This window comes from Macrosteles quadrilineatus, unplaced genomic scaffold (genome assembly GCF_028750875.1).
Source record: "Macrosteles quadrilineatus isolate MER2022 unplaced genomic scaffold, UCM_ALF_1.0 Scaffold_28__1_contigs__length_1566739, whole genome shotgun sequence".
NCBI classification, from domain to species: domain Eukaryota; kingdom Metazoa; phylum Arthropoda; class Insecta; order Hemiptera; family Cicadellidae; genus Macrosteles; species Macrosteles quadrilineatus.
Genome location: NW_026542621.1, coordinates 136,177 through 146,567, shown reverse-complemented (window position 1 = coordinate 146,567; position 10,391 = coordinate 136,177). Strand labels below are relative to the sequence as shown.

General features: G+C 33.3%; 1 long non-coding RNA gene across 1 annotated transcript; it reads left to right on the top strand.

The window, feature by feature from the left end:
• Positions 1-88: 88 nt before the first annotated feature.
• On the top strand, positions 89-10,188 carry LOC129005640 (uncharacterized). The gene is made up of 3 exons (XR_008491853.1): positions 89-370; positions 5,037-5,208; positions 9,989-10,188. It is a non-coding gene; the product is annotated as an uncharacterized LOC129005640 (long non-coding RNA).
• The last annotated feature ends 203 nt before the right edge of the window (positions 10,189-10,391 follow it).

Below are 10,391 nucleotides of genomic sequence, written 5' to 3'. Positions count from 1 at the left end.
GACTGTTTTGTTTTGTTTTCTTTTTCTTTTGTTTGTAGATTTGCGAGCGTTTCGGGGCAGGAATTGGACTAGCCTACTGCGCATGCGCAAACCGTAAAATTGAGCTGATCTCAAATGAACGACTCTCACACAATTGAAGCAAAAGAGTTGTTTACTGTTCTCGTTCTGTCGTTCTGTCATCATCTGTCTGCCCCTGCCGTGCCCCAGCGATTGTAGTTTTCAAAGTCTTTAAGCTGTGTTTTTTTTTTTTTTTTAATAATTTGAGGTTTTATCGAAGTATCGTATATGTTTTGAAGTCGGATTTAAGATTTAAGTGTATAAAAGAGTGTTTATTGTTATGCGTTCTACCGTGCCATCCCCGTGCACCCTTGTAAGTTAAAGTTAGTTTTTATACTGTAGGCCTAGTCTTTAAAAGTGTTTGTTGTGTTTTGTTCCAAGTGTTGTCCAAATAAAACAAGGATACAGTTTCTTAACTGGGCTACACTAATAACGATTGAAACTATCGATTCGATTAGTAAACTGCGATTTTTTCACCATCAACAAGTTAGGTTAGGTTATGACAGATTAATTTTATAATAGACATTATATTTTAAGATATCGATTATTAATCAAGATTTCAATTCAATAGTTCCAATCGATATTAGCGTAGCCCAGTTAAGAAACTGTTGTACCCCTGTAGGGTCACACAGTTAGGACTACAGTACCGACATTTCCCATAAACATTGCAAAAGGACAAATCTTATAATTATATAACTGTCTAGGCTGTGTGGTAAAAGGCACTTAAAAATAAGTTACCAAGCGGTGTAACTTTTGTATTAGAAACCCTTGGGTGAGTTGTATAAAGGCCTACTAATCTTTAGGTTGACACATTTAAACCTATAGCCTGTAAACCATTATCTGTTTGGAAAAAAGTCTATGCCGTAGACTAAATATGGTCCTTAAGCCAATTAAATGTGTAGGCTAGGCTAACTAACTAACATTTAAATAACTTAGGCCTTGGCTAGGCTTTGCATTACCCTGGCGTAGGACGACCGTGAAGACAGCTATCGCCAGCTGTCGACCCTACATTTTTTCCCCTCCCACAACGACTTCCCCTCTTCTCCCTCTCGACCAATCAGATACCGCCTAGCTTAGAGTAGTACAGTCGATGTTCAAAAAAGAGACCTCGCATATGCAACTACCTACTACGGATAATTTACAGATTTCCAAACCAAAACTAATTCGCTATACTTATTTATTAAGTAGTGAATATACTTAAATAATATATGTATTACGACAAAGTATACTAGTGGAAAATTATATAGTTATTTACTTTTATCGCAATATACATATATTACCTAAATAATGTATAAACTCGTTTCTATCTAAAGCTACTGTTTGAAATATAAAAGTAACTATAAAAACTCAGTATAAATAAATTTTTTATTTCAAAATCTCAATATACACTATATTATTATATATTATAATTATATTAATTATATACATTAATTATATACATATATATAGAGGTAGGTCTATATGTAAGCTTTAATTGTAAATATGTAGGTAAATTGTAACCTAAAAGTGTACATATGTTATAACAAAATAAAAAGTGGTGGAAAATAGGTCAAAGTTCCCCTAATCTCTTCCATACCGCTTATGCTGAAAAATCCAGTCAGCCTTCGACGGGTTATACAATTATGTTCCTTAACAATTCCCAAACTTTTTATTGCTGAAATTAGTTAAATTACATGTAACCTTAAGGTGGACATATGTGATAAGACAATAAAAGTGGTGGAAAATAGGTTAAAGTTCTCCTAACCATTTCCATACCGCGTACTCTGAAAAATCCAGTCAACTTTCGACGGGTTATGAAATTATGTTCCTTATCAATACCCAAACTTTTTATTGCTGAAATTAGTTTAGGTACATGTAACCTAAAAGTGTACATATGTTATAACAAAATAAAAGTGGTGGAAAATAGGTTAAAGTTCCCCTAACCATTTACTTACCATTCAATCTGTAGAACTCACTCAACTTTCGACGGGTAATAAAATAATCTTCCTTATCAATTCCCAAACTTTTTATTGCTGAAATTAGTTGAGGTACATGTAACCTAAAAGTGTACATATGTTATAACAAAATAAAAGTGGTGGAAAATAGGTTAAAGTTCCCCTAACCATTTACTTACCATTCAATCTGTAGAACTCACTCAACTTTCGACGGGTAATAAAATAATGTTCCTTATCAATTCCCAAACTTTTTATTGCTGAAATTAGTTGAGGTACATGTAACCTAAAAGTGTACATATGTTATAACAAAATAAAAGTGGTGGAAAATAGGTTAAAGTTACCCTAATCATTTATATACCGCTCACTCTGGAAAATCGAGAAAACATTCGACGGATAATAAAATTATGTTACATATCAATTCCCAAACTTTTTATTGCTGAAATTACTAGAGGTACATGTAACCTTAAAGTGGACATATGTTAAAAGAAAATAAAAGTGGTGGAAAATAGGTTAAAGTTCCCCTAACCATTTACTTATTATTCAATCTGTAGAACTCACTCAACTTTCGACGGGTAATAAAATAATGTTCCTTATCAATTCCCAAACTTTTTATTGCTGAAATTAGTTAAGGTACATGTAACCTAAAAGTGTACATATGTTATAACAAATTAAAGGTGGTGGAAAATAGGTTAAAGTTACCCTAACCATTTCCATACAACGTACGCTGAAAAATCTAGTCAACTTTCGACGGATAATAAAATTATGTTTCTATTTTCCACCACTTTTATTTTGTTATAACATATGTACACTTTTAGATTACATGTACCTCAAATAATTTCAGCAATAAAAAGTTTGGGAATTGATAAGGAACATTATTTTATTACCCGTCGAATGTCGAGTGAGTTCTACAGATTGAGTGGTAAGTAAATGGTTAGGGGAACTTTAACCTAATTTCCACCATTTTTATTTTCTTTTAACATGTGTCCACTTTAAGGTTACATTTACCTCTAGTAATTTCAGCAATAAAAAGTTTGGGAATTGATAAGGAACATAATTTTATTATCCGTCGAAGGTTGTCTGTACGCTAAGCGCCAATTCGTTAGCTGGACTTCTAGCTCAAAATAACTAACATTTTATTTATATATTTTTTTAATTTTTTATGCATTCAAGTATTTCCCCCATTTAAATCGTTAATATGTGCTGGAAAACGCTACATTATGTGTTATATTGTTAAAAAAAGGTTTTAAAATTTTTAATAAATTTGAGGTCTATTTCCGTTTTATTAGACTGTACACAGAATGGGTGGTGGGGGTATGGAATTCTCCGCCCGCCGTTAGCTGGCGATAGCTGTCTTCACGATCGTTGGCGTAGGGCAAGGCTAGGTTCCGCTATCGATAGACAGGCCTACACTATAGTACCCTATTAGGTTATTATATTGGGTCTCTCACTCTTTGGCAGTTTCCTGTTAAAGGGAACATTCATTATTATCGATGATTTCTTTTCGATATAAGCTTATCAATATTTTTGTTTTACTTCATGATTCATAACTTATTCCTTCTGTTATCTTCAAACACATTTAAATTATCTACTAATTTAGAAGTAGGCCGAACCTTGTTTAGGCAAACATTAAATAGCCTATTTTATTGGATTATAAAATCAAACTAAGCTAATCTAACCTAAGTTATAACATAACTAACCAAACTTGCTGTATAGGCTATGTTACCGTTTCAAAATTCCGTTTAATAACAGAAAAGGAATGGAGAATGGCTGTTTAACGGACAGAAAAATAAAATTTTGATATTCAAAAAGAAATTATCTACATATACTGTAATAAATGTTCCCTTTAACAGGAAAGTACCCATTCTTTACATTATACCATAGACAAAAAGAATTAAATATAGACCGTCAGCTGTGCTGCGGTTACCATAGGTTCTGGCGCACACCGCTTGAGCACCACGGTAGTTACGGCGTACGCGCTACGTAAACTACAGCGGTGTGCGCCGGAACCTATGGTAACCATGGCAACCGCAGCACGGCTGGTAGTCTGTATATAATTCTTTTTGTCTATGATTATACTTGCTACTCATACACACATATAGTCTCTAACTTAATAAGAATGCTGTAACCTTTTGAAAGAGGCATTTTCTCACGCTGTTGTAATAGTCAGAATATTAAAACATCGTTTGTTTAATTTAAATAGCGGTTTGTTTGAAGTTATTTAGAGTAACATGGCCATGAGAAACATGCTATTTGAAACTCCAACGACAGGAAAATATATGTTAAGTTTTATAAACGATTAAATTGTAGGCTATTAATTTGTAGCGGCCAAAAACTGTTGTCCCGTTACCTACTTTTAGGAATAAACAATCTGTCCTCTACTTAGTGATGTAAAAATCATTATACAGGTTGTTACGGTCATCTTACTAATTATAATATTATTATTAAGATCAAAATAACTAGGCCTACAATTTATTCTTTAGTTGGGGTAATTTTGATGAAACAAATAACAATACATTTACAGTCTTCATTTTATGCTAGAATGTTTTACTATAAACAATGTAGGCTATTAAGAACTGCACTAAAGTCCTTTAGACAACCTGCAATATCAGTACCTTCAATACCTTTAATAACTTATATATTGGGTGAAATATCTGTTCGTTATACAAATAGTATTTTATATTATTCCCTGCGATATAAATTCCGATTTTTGTTTTGAGTATTAAAGTTACTGTATCGTGATATGAATATTTAAAGCCATAGATTCTTTTCAAATAGACTTTCACACTGTGCTGTGGTGGTTAAACAAGGTTAGTTCAGTTTGGTTTAGTTTATGTTAATAAAAACCAGATAACACCTAAATAAATAGCCTACAAATTGTTCCAATAGTATCATCATTGGGTTGGGTTAGTGTTGTACAGTTTTCTATCAAAACTGATTGTCAAAAGCGCCAAATTATACCTAGTCGTGTCATTTCATGAGTAACTTAGCTTATAGAAAAAAGCTAAACGTTTTGTTAATGATACCTTGTTTGTTTATAAACTATAGGCCTACCACTTTCAAAAGAACCTGCGCAGAACCATGGCTGTCTCGCGCATGTAGGGGTGAAGGGTGATGGTGGGGAAGGGCCTGGAGCAGTGGTGGGGATAAGTCGTTGGGGCGAGGTGTCTTTCCCCACCACTCTGACTCTCCTGCTGTCCTGCATGCTCGACTCATACAGGTGCGTGGTTTTTTCTATGTGGTAGGCCTATAAGCTAACATAACCTAAACGCCGCAATGGTCTGTAAAAGATTGGCGGGTGGTCCTCTTTTTAAAAAGACCATAGGCTAACAGATTAATAAGCAGGCCTATTTCTTAATCAATATATTTTATATAAATTTGAAGCTATTGTCAGTAGGCCTATTAATTTATAGAAACTGAAAATTTGATAGGATAGTATAATACATTAAAGTTTCTCTGTAGTGGGGTGGGATAGCTGAAAAATATTTCACATCTGGCAACCAACGCGCCCCTTTAGATTCAGATAGTACATGGGTAGACGAGCCCAAAAAGCCCGGGACACAAATTTTTCGGCCACTCTATGGGTGTTGATGACGTAATCAAGATGGCCGCCAAAATTGTGTGACACGATTCTACATTTCCCTATATAACTCGAGTTCATATTTTAAAAGTGCCCTACATATTTAGTGATTATTAATCCTGAAAAAATTACCTTTCCGATGGTGTATTTTACTTCATTGTTTAGATTCATAATACTACGAACATTTATAGTTTTATTAAATATTTTGTTTTTGATTTAGATTTTTTTTAAATCATTTTGCTAAGTGTCATAGATTCCGTTACACGTAGCTGAAAACGTCTTACATACACTTTTTTGTCAGAATATTACCTTTCTAACGGTATATATAACTTATATTTTAATACAAAAACAATGCTGAAAATTTGCCATAAAAATGTAGTGGTACACAGTGAGTCGTTATGACAACAATGCAATTTATATGGGGTCCTAAAAGTAATAGCGCTATTTAGAGCTATTTAACTTTCACTTTCGTTTTAAAATTAGAGACAATAAAATTAAGTACAATAATTGAACACCCCCGCCGAAGCAAACCTGCCGACTAAGCGAATTTCCATTTGCCTGGATTGATTTTCAATTATTAATCTATTAAATTAACACTTATGTTTAACGAGTACCTAGGTTAGCTGCTACAGGGAAACAAATAAAGTGTGTTTTTTTATTAAAATATCAATAGCTTAGTATGAAATAAATAAAAACGCCAAGTTTGATCAAAATATATCCATAAACAAGCAAACTACAACATATTATAATATTCTCCATAAGAATAACATGGGAATTTTTTATTAACATTTTTTTGATTTTTCTACGTAACCAATTATTGTACAAATACACTTTGATATACTAAATTATTTGTTTTTTTAAGCTCTTTAAAAAGGTATAGAGAAAAGTTAATAAATTTTGTGTTTTAGGGGTAAAAAATGAGAAAACCCCATTTTTATCCCATTAAACCCCCCGTTAAACCCCATTCCCATGGTCTGATCATGCTGGATCGCGAACTCATTAAAGTTTATCCCGCCTTACACCTTCAAACCAAATTTTATCAAAATCGGACAAAAATTACTCAAGTTATCCCGTTTACGGACGTTTTATATATATATATATATATATATATATATATATTTGAACGAATGGTGTTTTTGGCCTCTGGAGACATCAAATTAAAAAATCAAATCGGTCCCGGGTCCATGTCTTACCGTGCCACCTACGGTAATAGCTATTTCGAAATAGGGAAATTCGCTAAAATTAAGTACAAGAAATAAATACAAAATAGTGTAGCTTACGATACAATATTATTTTTATTATATATTTAAATTCATTAATGGCCTATACTATGCCAAATGCACTAATGTTAACCATAAAATTCAAATTACATAATACCTTGAACTGACATATGCAACATTATCAAAATGTTTTGTATAAATTCACTTGTGATCACCGATCACTGACGGAGCACTGTTCTTCACATACACAAAGTTTCGTGCATCTCATTCCTATCCTAACACATTTACAAGATGTGCATCGCTTGCGGCAAGTACATGAGGTAAGTTGTACACAGTTATATATATATATAAAACGTCCGTAAACGGGATAACTTGAGTAATTTTTGTCCGATTTTGATAAAATTTGGTTTGAAGGTGTAAGGCGGGATAAACTTTAATGAGTTCGCGAACCAGCATGATCAGACCATGGGAATGGGGTTTAACGGGGGGTTTAATGGGATAAAAATGGGGTTTTCTCATTTTTTACCCCTAAAACACAAAATTTATTAACTTTTCTCTATACCTTTTTAAAGAGCTTAAAAAAACAAATAATTTAGTATATCAAAGTGTATTTGTACAATAATTGGTTACGTAGAAAAATCAAAAAAATGTTAATAAAAAATTCCCATGTTATTCTTATGGAGAATATTATAATATGTTGTAGTTTGCTTGTTTATGGATATATTTTGATCAAAATTGGCGTTTTTATTTATTTCATACTAAGCTATTGATATTTTAATAAAAAAACACACTTTATTAGTTTCCCTGTAGCAGCTAACCTAGGTACTCGTTAAACATAAGTGTTAATTTAATAGATTAATAATTGAAAATCAATCCAGGCAAATGGAAATTCGCTTAGTCGGCAGGTTTGCTTCGGCGGGGGTGTTTAATTATTGTACTTAATTTTATTGTCTCTAATTTTAAAACGAAAGTGAAAGTTAAATAGCTCTAAATAGCGCTATTACTTTTAGGACCCCATATAAATTGCATTGTTGTCATAACGACTCACTGTGTACCACTACATTTTTATGGCAAATTTTCAGCATTGTTTTTGTATTAAAATATAAGTTATATATACCGTTAGAAAGGTAATATTCTGACAAAAAAGTGTATGTAAGACGTTTTCAGCTACGTGTAACGGAATCCATGACACTTAGCAAAATGATTAAAAAAAATCTAAATCAAAAACAAAATATTTAATAAAACTATAAATATTCGTAGTATTATGAATCTAAACAATGAAGTAAAATACACCATCGGAAAGGTAATTTTTTCAGGATTAATAATCACTAAAAATGTAGGGCACTTTTAAAATATGAACTCGAGTTATATAGGGAAATGTAGAATCGTGTCACACAACTTTGGCGGCCATCTTAATTACGTCATCAACACCCATAGAGTGGCCGAAAAATTTGTGTCCCGGGCTTTTTGGACTCGTCTATCCATGTACTATCTGAATCCAAAGGAGCGCGTTGGTTGCCAGATGTGAAATATTTTGATGTAATTTGTTGCTAACCCACCCCACTACTGCCGAACTTTACCCCATAACATTGCTGTTGCAGTGCAATGTAATTTTCAGAATCAGTCTTCTTCGCTTTGTATTTAGGCTAAGTAAAATTTATTTTCCTTGCTGCATATTAGGGAACATTATTACTATGTTTAATAGCCATGATAAGGTACAGTAGACTCCCTCTTATTTGGACACCTTTTAACCTGACATCGGTTAAACCAGACAACACTCGGTGGAAATTACATCTCTTAAGGCCTATTTTGCTTGGAGCGACTGTAGCGATAGTCGCACAGCGATTATCACTCAGCTACTATAGCTGACAAGGCGGCCGTTTTGCTTAGAGCGTTTGATTTTCGATCGCACAGCGATTTTTCATAGTTAGTTAAATATCAGCACTCACAATGGTGAAGTCATGAGTGTGAATTGTAATTCATTAAAGCGTCTCCTCGGTGAGGATTTAGGAGACGAGGCTCCACTCGACCCTAGTGGAAGTATCAATGGACGATCGATTGAAAATACATAGTGATACTTAGGATTAGGGACGGATACGTATCACTAGGACATAAATAGAAAACTGTAGTGATATCAATGAAAAAATATTATTTATATAAATAAAAAAAAATAGTGATATCAATAAGAGTACATGAATGTCGGAAAATAAAACCTGGAGTCTAAATAAAAATTGTAAGAAATATTCACAAAAACTGACACAGTATTAACGCCCACACTACGTAAATAACACATAACAACTTGGAACAGTCAAGCATTTTATATTTAATAAATTTGAATAGATGTAAATTATCTTAACAAATTTAAACAAGTCGCCTGTTTCTACTAAAATTTAATTTAGAAAATGAAATTAATGTGTAATGAAATATAACCAAAACAGTAGAATCGTAACAGCACATGAATAGAAAAATTAATGTGAACAATAAAGAAAATTATGGTTAATTTAACCCCTATTATGTGCCTACTGAGTGAATTGCACTGTTTTGAGGTTCTGCGCATCAGTCGCGGCGCGATTATCGCTCAGACTGGTCCCTGGGGCAGTGGTCCGCGACTGTAGCTAGCGACTCTTGCGATAGTCGCTCCAAGCAAAACAGGACAACGCAAACTCCGTCAGAGCAGTGCCCGGCTACTATCGCGGAGCGATTATCGCCACGCGTCTATCACTGCAATCGCTCCAAGCAAAATAGGCCTTTAACCGGGCAATTTTTATCAGCACATCGGTTTAACCGGACTAGGTCGGCAGGAAGTGGGAGGTAAGCGTTACTGAAACGACTGTTCTTGTGTTAAGGATATGAGAACAGTGATTATGCTCTACTACATTTTAGTCAAATACTGTATATACAGTATACATTTAAACGGTCAGTTTTAATGAGTTTGTGGGACGTCAGTTTAACGAGAAAACCCATTATCCGGACTGACCTCGGTCCCGAGAGTCTGGATAAGAGGAAGTCTATTGTAGGCTACTGTACATTTTACTATGTTATAGTGACACGAATAAAAAAATAAAAGCCAAAACTTCATGCAATAACCCCATAGTACCACATACAATATGTTTACTAGTGTGAACTACGCTGTAGGCTTCACATTGAATGTGTTGCCCATGTTTATTAAATTAACCTAAAACAGAGTTGTTTTGTTACAGAGTCATTGATTGAGGTGCTGGTGAACTGATTGAAGACTTAAAAATGTTTTGTCATTAGTGTGAGGTGTGATAGTACGGACTGTTGTGATAAATTACCACTGTTTATGATTTACTTTATATGTTTTAAAATAAATGTTCTACATAAACTATTAAAATTGAATGATCATTTACAATGCCACTATTTCCAGCTGTAATAATTTTTTTTATACTTCTTTTAATTATTTTTTACTTTGTTTCTAAACATAAGTTCTGATGTAGTCAATATTTGCATAATATGCACTTTCAAAAATATAAAATAGTAAACACAACAGCTTTTTATATACCATTGTTATTATTTATTGGCGTTTTTGTATTGCAATAAGAATAAGAATAAGAAAGTTTATTGCCATTGACCAAGTTGTAC